A 12,256-nucleotide genomic window follows, 5' to 3' on the forward strand; every position below is an offset into this window, starting at 1 on the left:
TTAAATTATAAAACGTAGAAAGTGCCTCTCATGACCACAAAACATCCTAAAGCAGTTTACAGGCACTTAAGCACTTTTGAATTGTCACTAGGGGTTGTAACTTAGGGAAACGTGGCAATCAATTTGCACTCAGCTAGATCTCACACATAGCAACGACCGCTAAGGGAAAAACATTTAATCTATTCTTGGTCGAGGAATAAATGTCAGCCAGGATGTTAATACTCACATTTAGCATATGATGGGGGAATCATACAGAAGCTTCTTTTACTTATAGCAACTTTATTTTGATTCCAACTTAACAGAGGTACAATCCATACAAGATCCCCACCATAACTGTTCCAGTTGTGTCCATTTATACTCGGACGATGAGCCAATAAACATTACCTGTCTTGAATAAGGTAATCGGCTTAGCAATGTAACTGTCACAAGCATGCACTTGCTGATACGTTGGCACATTAACACAGGAAATTGGAAAGAACTCCCCCACTCCTCATTGATGAGGAGCCCTGGCCCTGATAGACTGCATCCCAGAGTGCTGAAGGAGATGGCTAGGGAAATTGCAAATGCACTAGTGACAATTTACCAAAATTTCACTGGACTCTGGGGTGGTCCCGGCAGATTGGAAATGAACAAAAGTGACACCACGGTTTAAAAAAAGAGATAGGCAGATAGCGGGTAATTATAGGCCAGTGAGCTTAACTTCGGTAGTAGGGAAGATGCTGGAATCTATCTTTAAGGAAGAAATAGCGAGGAAATTTGAGGACATTACCAGTGCGGTGGATAACGGGGAGCCAATGGATGTGGTATATCTGGATTTCCCGAAAGCTTTTGACAAGGTCCCACACAAAAGGTTGCTGCATAAACTAAAGATGCATGGCATTAAGGGTAAAGTAGTAGCATGGATAGAGGATTGGTTAATTAATAGAAAGCAAAGAGTGGGGATTAATGGGTGTTTCTCTGGTTGGCAATCAGTAGCTAGTGGTGTCCCTCAGGGATCAGTGTTGGGCCCACAACTGTTCACAATTTACATAGATGATTTGGAGTTGGGGACCAAGGGCAATGTGTCCAAGTTTGCAGACTACAGTAAGATGAGTGGTAAAGCAAAAAGTGCAGAGGATACCGGAAGTCTGCAGAGGGATTTGGATAGGCTAAGTGAATGGGCTAGGGTCTGGCAGATGGAATACAATGTTGACAAATGTGAGGTTATCCATTTTGGTAGGAATAACAGCAAAAGGGATTATTTAAATGATAAAATATTAAAGAATGCTGCTGTGCAGAGAGACCTGGGTGTGCTAGTGCATGAGTCGCAAAAAGTTGGTTTACAGGTGCAGCAAGTGATTAAGAAGGCAAATGGAGTTTTATCCTTCATTGCTAGAGGGATGGAGTTTAAGACTAGGGAGGTTATGCTGCAATTGTATAAGGTGTTAGTGAGGCCACACCTGGAGTATTGTGTTCAGTTTTTGTCTCTTTACCTGTGAAAGGACATACTGGTGCTGGAGGGTGTGCAGAGGAGATTCACTAGGTTAATCCCAGAGCTGAAGGGGTTGGATTACAAGGAGAGGTTGAGTAGACTGGGACTGTACTCGTTGGAATTTAGAAGGATGCGGGGGGATCTTATAGAAACATATAAAATTATGAAGGGGATAGGATAGATGCGGGGAGGTTGTTTCCACTGGTGGGTGAAAGCAGAACTAGGGGGCATAGCCTCAAAATAAGGGGAAGTAGATTTAGGACTGAGTTTAGGAGGAACTTCTTCACCCAAAGGGTTGTGAATCTATGGAATTCCTTGCCCAGTGAAGCATTTGAGGCTCCTTCATTAAATGTTTTTAAGATAAAGATAGATAGTTTTTTGAAGAATAAAGGGATTAAGGGTTATGGTGTTCGGGCCGGAAAGTGGAGCTGAGCCCACAAAAGATCAGCCATGATCTCATTGAATGGTGGAGCAGGCTCGAGGGGCCAGATGGCCTACTCCTGCTCCTAGTTCTTAGGAGTGATGTGGGATCTTTAACTCTCACCTGGGATGGCAGACAAAACCCCGGCATGACGTCTCATCCGAAAGGCGGCGCCCCCAGCAGTGCCGCACCTTCCGGTACTGCACTTGGGGGTCTTTAACCTGAAATAGGTGGCCGCCTGAACCAGTTCACCAGCAGGAGCGCAGACTGCAACCTTTAGCTGCGCTGAAACTTCAGTATGGGCACATTTCCTAGGTAACCCAAAGATGTGCAGGGTAGGTGGATTGGCCACACTAAATTGCTCATTAATTGTAAAAAATGAATTGGGTACTCTAAATTTATTTTTAAAACCTTGGCCCTCGCCTGAGGTGTGGTGATCCTCCGGTTAAATTACCACCAATCAGCTCTGCCCTTCAAAAGGGGAAAGCAGCATATGGTCATCTGGGACTTTAGTGACTTCATCTTTTACCTCAAGTCTCACTTTCCAGCACTTGGCCCATAGCCTTGAATGTTAGGACATTGCAAGCTTCTCATCCACGTACTTTTCAAAAAGGTGGTGAGGTTGCTCCCCTCTACTACTTTCCCAGGCAGTGCATTCCAGACTCTCACCACCCTCTGGGAAAAGATCTTTCCTCAAATCCTCTCTAAACCTCCTGCCCCTCACTTTAAAATTATGCCCCCTTGCTTTTGATCCTTCAACTAAGGGGAACAGCTGCTTCCTATCCACCCTGCCCATACCCCTCAGTCTTATGCACCTCAATCAGGCCATCCCTCAGCCTTCTTTGCTCCAAGGAAACAACCCCAGCCTATCCAGCCTCTCCTCATAGCTCAAATGCTCCATCCCAAGCAACATCTTTGAGAATATTATGGGCCAGGGTTTAGAGAACACCAAAGTATATCATGGGAGTTCACCTGACCCACAACCTTTAATAGATTTTGGTTATGAGAAGCACAAGGGCCCACTTTACAGGTGTGATGCAACAGAGTGCCAAAAGTATTTTTAAACAAAAACAATGTTTATTCTATGAATCCAGTTAACATTTTATAAACACACAGCAAACAGCTCGTCAACTACCAACACTGTTAATCCCCACAGATACAGTACTCTATAGGTAACCTTTAATAACTTTCCTAACAACATGCATCAGTCAAAAAATCCATTTTAACAAAGACAGTAGGTTTGTATTCCTTACAGAAACAGGTATTACTTTGAAATCATCAAGTGATCTGGAGAACAGCTCCCAGCTCAAAGCGAAAGTAAAAAGCAGAGCAGAGCCTAGCTCCACCCCCACAATGACATCACTGCAGCCATTTGATAAAACACACTTTGCTTAAAGGGACTCTCACATGACAATATCCTCTGCACCCTCTCCAGTACAATCACATCCTTACACAGCACTCCAGCTGGGCGACCCATCTACATCTTCCTGCAACCCAAAACCTTCCTCCTCACTTAACCACCCTGTCAATCTTTGTATCATCTCGAAATTTACTCATCATAGAGTTTACAGTGCAGGGTTCGGGAACGGCATTGTCGAGATTTAACGCCCGGTCCCAGAGGCAACGGAGGTGGCAAAAGCAGGGAGAAGGTACAGTGAAGGGAAATGTCGAAAATAAGTTTAAAAAACGGCCGTGAAAAAAGCGGCTGAAAGTCCGTCGGGGAGTGGAACGGTCACGGCGGGGACGGCAAGAAAAGTGGGGCACCAGGGGAGGCCGCATTGCTCACGGCTGAAGAAATGACCAAGGTGGTGGCCGTGGAACTCGAAAGGCAGTTCACAGAACACATGGAGGGTACACTGTGAAGGAGAAGGTCCTGTGCTGGGCAAAGCAGAAGCGGGTGGTGCAGTGGGCTGGAGCTGGTGTACGCATATATCAGGACTTTACGGTGGAGCTGGCGGGGAGGCAGGCTGCCTTCAGCCGGGTGAAGAAGGCACTGTGCATCAGTAAGGTGCAGTGCTGCATAGTATACCCAGCTAAGTTGAGGGTGACCTACAAATCCAAGGACTTTTATTTTGGGACGGCGGAAGCAGCGGAGTTTGCGAAGGCAGAAGGACTGTGGCTGAATTGAGAAATGGTCGTGTATCGATGTAGCCTCATGTAACTGTACTTTTCCATTGCGTACTGGTGTATGTGCTAAATGAGCCAATGTTGTATATATTTGGACAAGGGAAGAGATGGGACTTTCACTTGCAATGATGGTTCTTTGGGGCTTGGGTGTGTATGCGGGGTTTGTGTGCTAAAGGGGATTTCTTGGTTTTCCTGGGACAGGGCAAGGGGGAAAGAGACCCGGGCGGGAGCCTCCACGCTGGCCGATTTAAGCCGGCCAGTGAACGGGAGTGAGGTGGGGGGGGGGAGGGGATGCGGCCATCGGAGCCTGGCAGAACAGGTTCCGATAAGTCTCGCTGGGGTGGAAAGTTGGGGGGGGAAGGAACAGAGGTTGGGGGGAGGAGTTTTGTAAGAGGAAGTGGAGGGGAGGAGGCAGGGAGGGGGGGGGGGTTTAACAATTCATGGGTGTCATTTACGGTACTCTTTTGGGGATTGGATGGCATTGAATGTTCGGGGGAAGGGGAAGTGGACTCTATAGGTCAATGGTGACCATAGGCGATTCCTGATTCCTTTTTTTTGCCCTTTGTTTTTCCCACCGTGGGAGGGTTTGTTTTATTTGATGCTTATATTGTCAGGTGGGACGTTGTTTGGGGTGGTGGGAGGATGGGATCGTTGTTGTTGATAAGGGGATTGACTTTGTATTTGTTACCGTTTACTGCTTGTTGGTGGGGTGTAAATTCTGAAGAAAATGGTGAATAAAAATATTTTACAAAAAAAAATAATTTACAGTGCAGAAGGAGGCCATTCAGCCCATCGGGTCTGCACTGACCCTTGGAAAGAGCATCCTACCCTCATAACCCAGTAACCCTACCTAACCTTTTTGGACACCAAGGGCAATTTAGCATGGCCAATCGACCTGACCTGCACATTTTGGACTGTGGGTGGAAACCCACGCAGACACGAGGAGAACGTGTAGACTCTAGAGACAGTGACCCAAGCCGGGAATCGAACCTGGGACCCTGGAGCTGTGCTTGATAAGTATATACCTGTCAGGCAGGGAGGAAGTGGTCGAGCAAGGGAACCGTGGTTTACTAAAGCAGTCGAAACACTTGTCAAGAGGAAGGAGGAGGCTGATGTAAAGATGAGACAGGGAGGTTCAGTTAGGGCGCTCGAGAATTACAAGTTAGCTCGGAAGGACCTGAAGAGCGAGCGAAGAAGAGCCAGGAGGGGACATGAGAAGTCTTTGGCAGATAGGATCAAGGATAACCCTAAAGCTTTTGATAGATATGTCAGGAATAAAAGAATGACTAGGGTAAGAGTACGGCCAGTCAAGTACAGTAGTGGGAAGTTGTGCGAGGAGTCCGAGGAGATAGGAGAGGTGCTAAATGAATATTTTTCGTCACAGGAAAAAGAAAATGTTGTCGAGGAGAATACTGAGATTCAGGCTACTAAACTAGAAGGGCTTGAGGTTCATAAGGAGGAGGTGTTAGCAATTCTGGAAAGTGTGAAAATAGATAAGTTTCCTGGGCCGGATGGGATTTATCCTAGGATTCTCTGGGAAGCTAGGGAGGAGGTTACTGAGCCTTTGGCTTTGATCTTTAAGTCATCTTTGTCTACAGGAATAGTGCCAGAAGGCTGGAGGATAGCAAATGTTGTCCCCTTGTTCAAGAAGGGGAGTAGACAACCCCGTTAACTATAGACCAGTGAACCTTATTTCTGTTGTGGGCAAAATCTTGGAAAGGTTTATAAGAGATAGGGTGTACAATCACCTGGAAAGGAATAATTTGATTAGAGATAGTCAACATGGTTTTGTGAAGGGTGGGACGTGCCTCACAAACCTTATTGAGTTCTTTGAGAAGGTGACCAAACAGGTGGATGAGGGTAAAGCAGTTGATGTGGTGTACATGGATTTCAGTAAAGCGTTTGATAAGGTTCCCCACGGTAAGCTACTGCAGAAAATACGGAGGCATGGGATTCAGGGAAATTTAGCAGTTTGGATCAGAAATTGGCTAGCTGGAAGAAGACAAAGGGGGAAGTGTTCAGACTGGAGTCCAGTTACTAGTGGTGTACCACAAGGATCTGTTATGGAGCCACTGTTGTTTGTCATTTTTATAAATGACCTTGAGGAGGGCGTAGAAGGATGGATGAATAAATTTGCAGATGACACTAAAGTCGGTGGACTTGTGGACAGTGCGGACGGATGTTACAAGTTACAGAGGGACATAGATAAGCTGCAGCGCTGGGCTGAGAGGTGGCAAATGGAGTTTAATGCAGAAAAGTGTGAGGTGATTCATTTTGGAAGGGATAACAGGAAGACAGAGTACTGGGCTAATGGTAAGATTCTTGGTAGTGTGGATGAGCAGAGAGGCGATGTCCATGTACATAGATCCCTGAAAGTTACCACCCAGGTTGAGAGGGTTGTTAAGAAGGCGTACGGTGTATTAGCTTTTATTAGTAGAGGGATTGAGTTTCGGAGCCATGAGGTCATGTTGCAGCTATACAACACTCTGGTGCGGCCGCATTTGGAGTATTGCGTGCAATTCTGGTCGCCGCATTATAGGAAGGATGTGGAAGCATTGGAAAGGGTGCAGAGGAGATTTACCAGAATGCTGCCTGGTATGGAGGGAAGATCTTATGAAGAAAGGCTGAGGGACTTGAAGCTGTTTTCATTAGAGAGAAGAAGGTTAAGAGGTGACTTAATTGAGGCATACAAGATGATGAGAGGATTGGATAGGGTGGACAGTGAGAGCCTTTTTCCTCGGATGGTGATGTCTAGCACGAGGGACATAGCTTTAAATTGAGGGGAGATAGATATAGGACAGATGTCAGATATAGATTCTTTACTCAGAGAGTAGTAAGGGCGTGGAATGCCCTGCCTGCAACAGTAGTGGACTCGCCAACACCAAGGGCATTCAAATGGTCATTGGATAGACATATGGACGATAAGGAAATAGTGTCGATGGGCTTTAGAGTGGTTTCACGGGTCGGCGCAACATCGAGGGCCGAAGGGCCTGTACTGCGCTGTTTTGTTCTATGTTCACAGTGTTAACCCCTGTGCTACCCTCTTCAACTCCCCAACATTCTCATCTATATTTGTTTATATGCGTCATGAACAGTAAGGGAACTAGCACTGATCCCTGTCACTGGACACCGGCCTCCAGTCACACAAACGGCTTTCTCCAACACCCTCTGTCTCTTACCACTAAGCTGGTTTTTGGATCAATCTTCCCTGTGCTTTTGCCTTCTTTATCAGTCTGATAGAAATTGGCTTTCTAGTTAGCTATAGATGATATAGATAAAAAGTTTAATTAAGAACTCATCAAGAGTAATTAACTAAATCATATTAACCATGAGAGTGAGGAAAGCTGAATAGCTGGGAACATTTTGCAAATTGCTTGAGAATTACTAGAGACTGAAGGAACAATGACGTCAGCTCGCTGAAAGGCCCCATTGTGTGAAAGAACAGCCAGTCCAGAGAGATACTTTCTTAGCAAAAAATGTGTTTCTCCAATAATGTCTAGATGCATTTGTGGATAAGTTGGAAAATTGGCAGGCGATGGAATGGAAAATTCACACCAACTTATTTAAATACATATCTCTCTCAAAATTGACAGACAGACACTTTGGTCGAATTGAGTGAATTATAAATTAGGTAAAAACCAATCAATCAGAGATGAAAAGAAGCCGAGACTTTAAGATAATTATCTCCTTAAAAATCACTTGTCGGGATGGAAAAATCCATTCCGGAATTAATCTATCAATTTCTGAAACCTATTTCTTGGAAAAAAAATTGAAAATCGCTTATTGTCACAAGTAGGCTTCAAATGAAGTTACTGTGGAAAAACCCCTGGTCGCCACATTCCGGCGCGTGTTCGGGGAGGCTGGAATGGGAATTAAACCCACGCTGCTGGCCTGCCTCGGTCTGCTTTGAAAGTCAGCTATTTAGCCCTGTGCTAAACCAGCCCCTTGCAGCTTTCTTTTGAAAAATCGCCATTTTTCTTTTGTTTAAATCAACCCGTAATTTTGTACTGTGTATCATGATTTGAAGAATAGCAAGAGATAACATGAAGGGTTGAGGAAACTGGCACGTACGGGTGAGGGCCAGCGTACAAAGCTGTGTAAATATATCATTTTGCCATGTATATACCTTGCTCTGCGCAATTTCTCGTTTTTTTTTTTTGTTACGAGTGGGGGGGGGGGGGGGGTTTATTGTTTGTAAGGGAGAAAAATTGTGTTTAAAAACTTTAATAAATATATATATATATTTTAAAAATGATTTGAAGAATTACCACGATTTGTATTTTAAACTCAACCACTGTATTCGCTAAAGACAATCAATCTGACCTAAGTTTGTATTGTAACCAAATATTTACCAGTGGACACTTAAGCTGCCAATAAAGTTCAACAAAACTTTGCCAAAAAGCACAGCCTGGAATCTCTGTTATTTGGGAACTAAGAAGACATAATGCATATCAAGGGTGCAGAATAGACAGAGTTCCATCAGCCTCCCATGTGGGACATTGTCAAAGGCTTTTGCTGAAATCCGTATAAATGACATCAACTCTTGATCACCTCCTTGAAAAGTTCAATCAAATTTGTTAGGCATGACCTCCTTTGACAAAGCCATGCTGACTAGCCCTGATCAAATCTTGCCTCCCCAAGGGGAGATCAATTTTCTCCTTCACATTTTTCTCCAATAGTTTCCATAACACTGGTATGAGACCCACTGGTCTGTAAGTTCCTGGTTACCTCTACCACCCTGCTTGAAAAGTGGAACTACATTTTCTGTCCTCCAATACTCAGGCACCTCCCCTTTGGCAAGAGAGGAATGAAAGATTGGAGTCAAATTTCCTCCCATAGCAACCTGGGATACAACTCATCCGGTCTGGGGATTTTTCCACTTTGAAACCCGCAAACACCTTCCAAGGAAATTTGGCATATTGGATCCAGAATTGGCTGAGTGGCAGGAAGCAGAAGGTGATGGTTGGGGGTGTTTATCTGACTGGAAACCTGCGTCTAGTGTGGTCCCGCAGGGATCAATGTTGGGATCTTTGCGGTTTGTGGTTTAAATAAATGATTTAGTCATGAATGTAGGAGGATTGATCAGTATTTTTATGGACGATATGAAAATTGGTGGGATGGTAAACATCAAGGTGAATAACCTTCGATTACAGGAGGATATAGATGGGCTGATCAGTGGCAAATGGAATTCAATCCGGATAGGTGTGAGGTGATGCACTTGGGCAGGACAAACAAGGCAAAGGAATACATAATGAACGGCAGGATCCTGGGAATCATCGGAGATTAGAGGGAACTTGGTGTGCACGTACACCGGTCCTTTGAAGGTTACAGGGCATGTGGATTCAGCGGTTAAGAAGGCATATGGTATATTAGCCAAGGCATAGAGTTTAAGAGCAGGGAGGTTATGCTGGAACTGTATAAAACATCAGTTGGTCACAGCTACAGTTGTGTGTGCAGTTCTGGAATCCACATTATAGGAGAGATGTGATAGCACTGGAAAAGATGCTGAGGAGAATTACCAGAATGTTGCCTGGGATGGAGAATTTTAGTATGAAGAGAGATAGACTGAGGTTTATTTCCTTGGAGTGGAGAAGACGGAGGGGGGACATGATTGAGATGTATAAAATTATGAGGGGCAAAGGTAGAGTAGACAAGATGAAACTTTTTGCCTAGGTAGAGGGATCAATGACCAGGGGGCACAGATTTAAATTAAGGGGCAGGAGGTTTGTAGGGTATTTGAGGAGAAACTTTTTCACCCAGAGTCTGGAACTCACTGCCGGAAAGGGTGGTGGAGGTAGAGACACTCATAACATTTAAGAAGCATTTAGATGTACACTTGCGATCTCAGTGTACAAGGCTATGGGCCAAGTGCTGGTGAATGGGGTCAGGATAGTTAATTTGCTGTCTGAGCACGCTGATCACACAACCCAAAGATTTGCCCAAAGGAAGGTGGATATGCCCTGCTAAATTGCCCCTTAATTGGAAAAAAAAATAGTGTACTATAAATTGCTGTTTTTGGCTGGCGCAGGTGCAATGGGCTGCGGGACCTTTTCGCACTGTAGACTTACGGCACTCTCCCCATTTCCTTTTTGAACCGCCCAAATTCCTTCACACTGCTCTGCTCAAATACCTTCCAAACCTCCTGCCCCTTAATATGCCTCCTGCTCATTGAGCCGCTCTGCTACTGTTGGTTTTCCCATAAGAGTCTGTTCCCAGTTTACTTTGGCCAGATCCTGTCTTATTCCTTCTCCAATCACCAATCTAAAGCCGTTTTTTGCAGATCATCCTTTCCTTTTAGGGGCCTATAATACACTGCCAGCAATGTGACTGCTCCCTTTTTATTCCGAAACACTACCTACAAAGCTTAATTTGAAGACCCTTCCAAGATATTGTCCCTCCTTACTGCAGTAACTGACTTCTTAATAAATAATGCGACACCTCCTGCTCTTTTATACCCTCCCCTGTCACACCTCAAGATCCTATACCCCTATCACAACTCCATGTGTCAATTCACAACCTTAACTCACCTAAACGTGCCACCCAGGTGCCTCCTTAGCCTCGCGGATGCTCTAAAGTGTCTCAAACCGGCGCTCCAGAACTCATGTTTCTGTAGTTGGGAGCATTTCCTGTATATGTGGTCATCTAGGATACCGGTATGGTACATGATTCCTCACATATGATAGGTCACATATTCCACTCGGCTGACCTCACCTGCCATGTCTTAAAACTTAAATGTACTACATCTTACTTGAGAATTTTTCAAATTACTTGATCTTAAAAGATACTTCTCTAACATTACCTTAGTCTCTTTGTCCAATTCTCATTTAATCTACTTATTCTTGTATTACTTAATATAATTATTATGCATGCTGGCTCCGACTTTTACTTAATAACTGCTTCTCAGTTAACTTTTTTCAACTAGAACTGACAGCAGGACACCCGTTCCCAGACTGCTTCACTGCGATGCTGACGGCAGGATACCATTCCCAGACTGCAGGACACCGTTCCCAGACTGCTTCACTGCGATGCTGACTGCAGGTCACCATTCCCAGACTGCTTCACTGCAATGCTGACTGCAGGACACCGTTCCCAGAATGCTTCACTGTAATGCTGACTGCAGGATACCATTCTCAGACTGCTTCACTGCGATGCTGACTGCAAGATAACATTCTCAGACTGCTTAACTGTGATGCTGACTGCAGGACACCGTTCCCAGACTGCTTCACTGTGATGCTGACTGCAGGACACCATTCCCAGACTGCTTCACTGCAATGCTGACTGCTGGATACCATTCCCAGACTGCTTCACTGCGATGCTGACTGCAGGTCACCAATCCCAGACTGCTTCACTGTAATGCTGACTGCAGGACACCATTCCCAGACTGCTTAACTGTGATGCTGACTGCAGGACACCATTCCCAGACTGCAGGACACCGCTCCCAGACTGCTTCACTGCGATGCTGACTGCAGGACACCATTCCCAGACTGCTTCACTGCGATGCTGACTGCTGGATACCATTGCCAGACTGCTTCACTGCGATGCTGACTGCAGGACACCGTTCCCAGAATGCTTCACTGCGATGCTGACTGCACGACACCCATTCCCAGACTGCTTCACTGTAATGCTGACTGCAGGACACCCTATCCCAGACTGCTTCACTGAAATGCTGACTGCAGGACACCTGTTCCCAGATTTCTTCACTGCTATGCTGACTGCAGGACACCGTTCCCAGAATGCTTCACTGTGATGCTGACCGCAGGACACCCATTCCCAGACTGCTTCACTGTAATGCTGACTGCAGGACACCCTATCCCAGACTGCTTCACTGTAATGCTGACTGCAGGACACCTGTTCCCAGATTTCTTCACTGCTATGCTGACTGCAGGACACCGTTCCCAGAATGCTTCACTGTGATGCTGACCGCAGGACACCCATTCCCAGACTGCTTCACTGTAATGCTGACTGCAGGACACCCTATCCCAGGCTGCTTCACTGTAATGCTGACTGCAGGACACCTGTTCCCAGATTTCTTCACTGCTATGCTGACTGCAGGACACCGTTCCCAGGCTGCTTCATGGTGATGCTGACTGCAGGACACTGTTCCCAGACTGCTTCACCACAATACTGACTGCAACACACCGTTCTCTGACTGCTTCACTGTGATGCTGACTGCAGGACACCATTCCCTCTTCTTTTTCCCTCTTCCCGCTATTTATCCAATTCCCTTCGGAAACATC

General features: G+C 45.5%; 1 protein-coding gene across 1 annotated transcript in view; it reads right to left on the minus strand.

The window, feature by feature from the left end:
* Positions 1–12,256, minus strand: part of atat1 (alpha tubulin acetyltransferase 1) — an 87,039-nt gene that overhangs the window by 52,729 nt on the left and 22,054 nt on the right. The window lies entirely within an intron of this gene.

The sequence above is a fragment of the Scyliorhinus torazame genome, chromosome 14 (assembly GCF_047496885.1).
Source record: "Scyliorhinus torazame isolate Kashiwa2021f chromosome 14, sScyTor2.1, whole genome shotgun sequence".
NCBI lineage: Eukaryota > Metazoa > Chordata > Chondrichthyes > Carcharhiniformes > Scyliorhinidae > Scyliorhinus > Scyliorhinus torazame.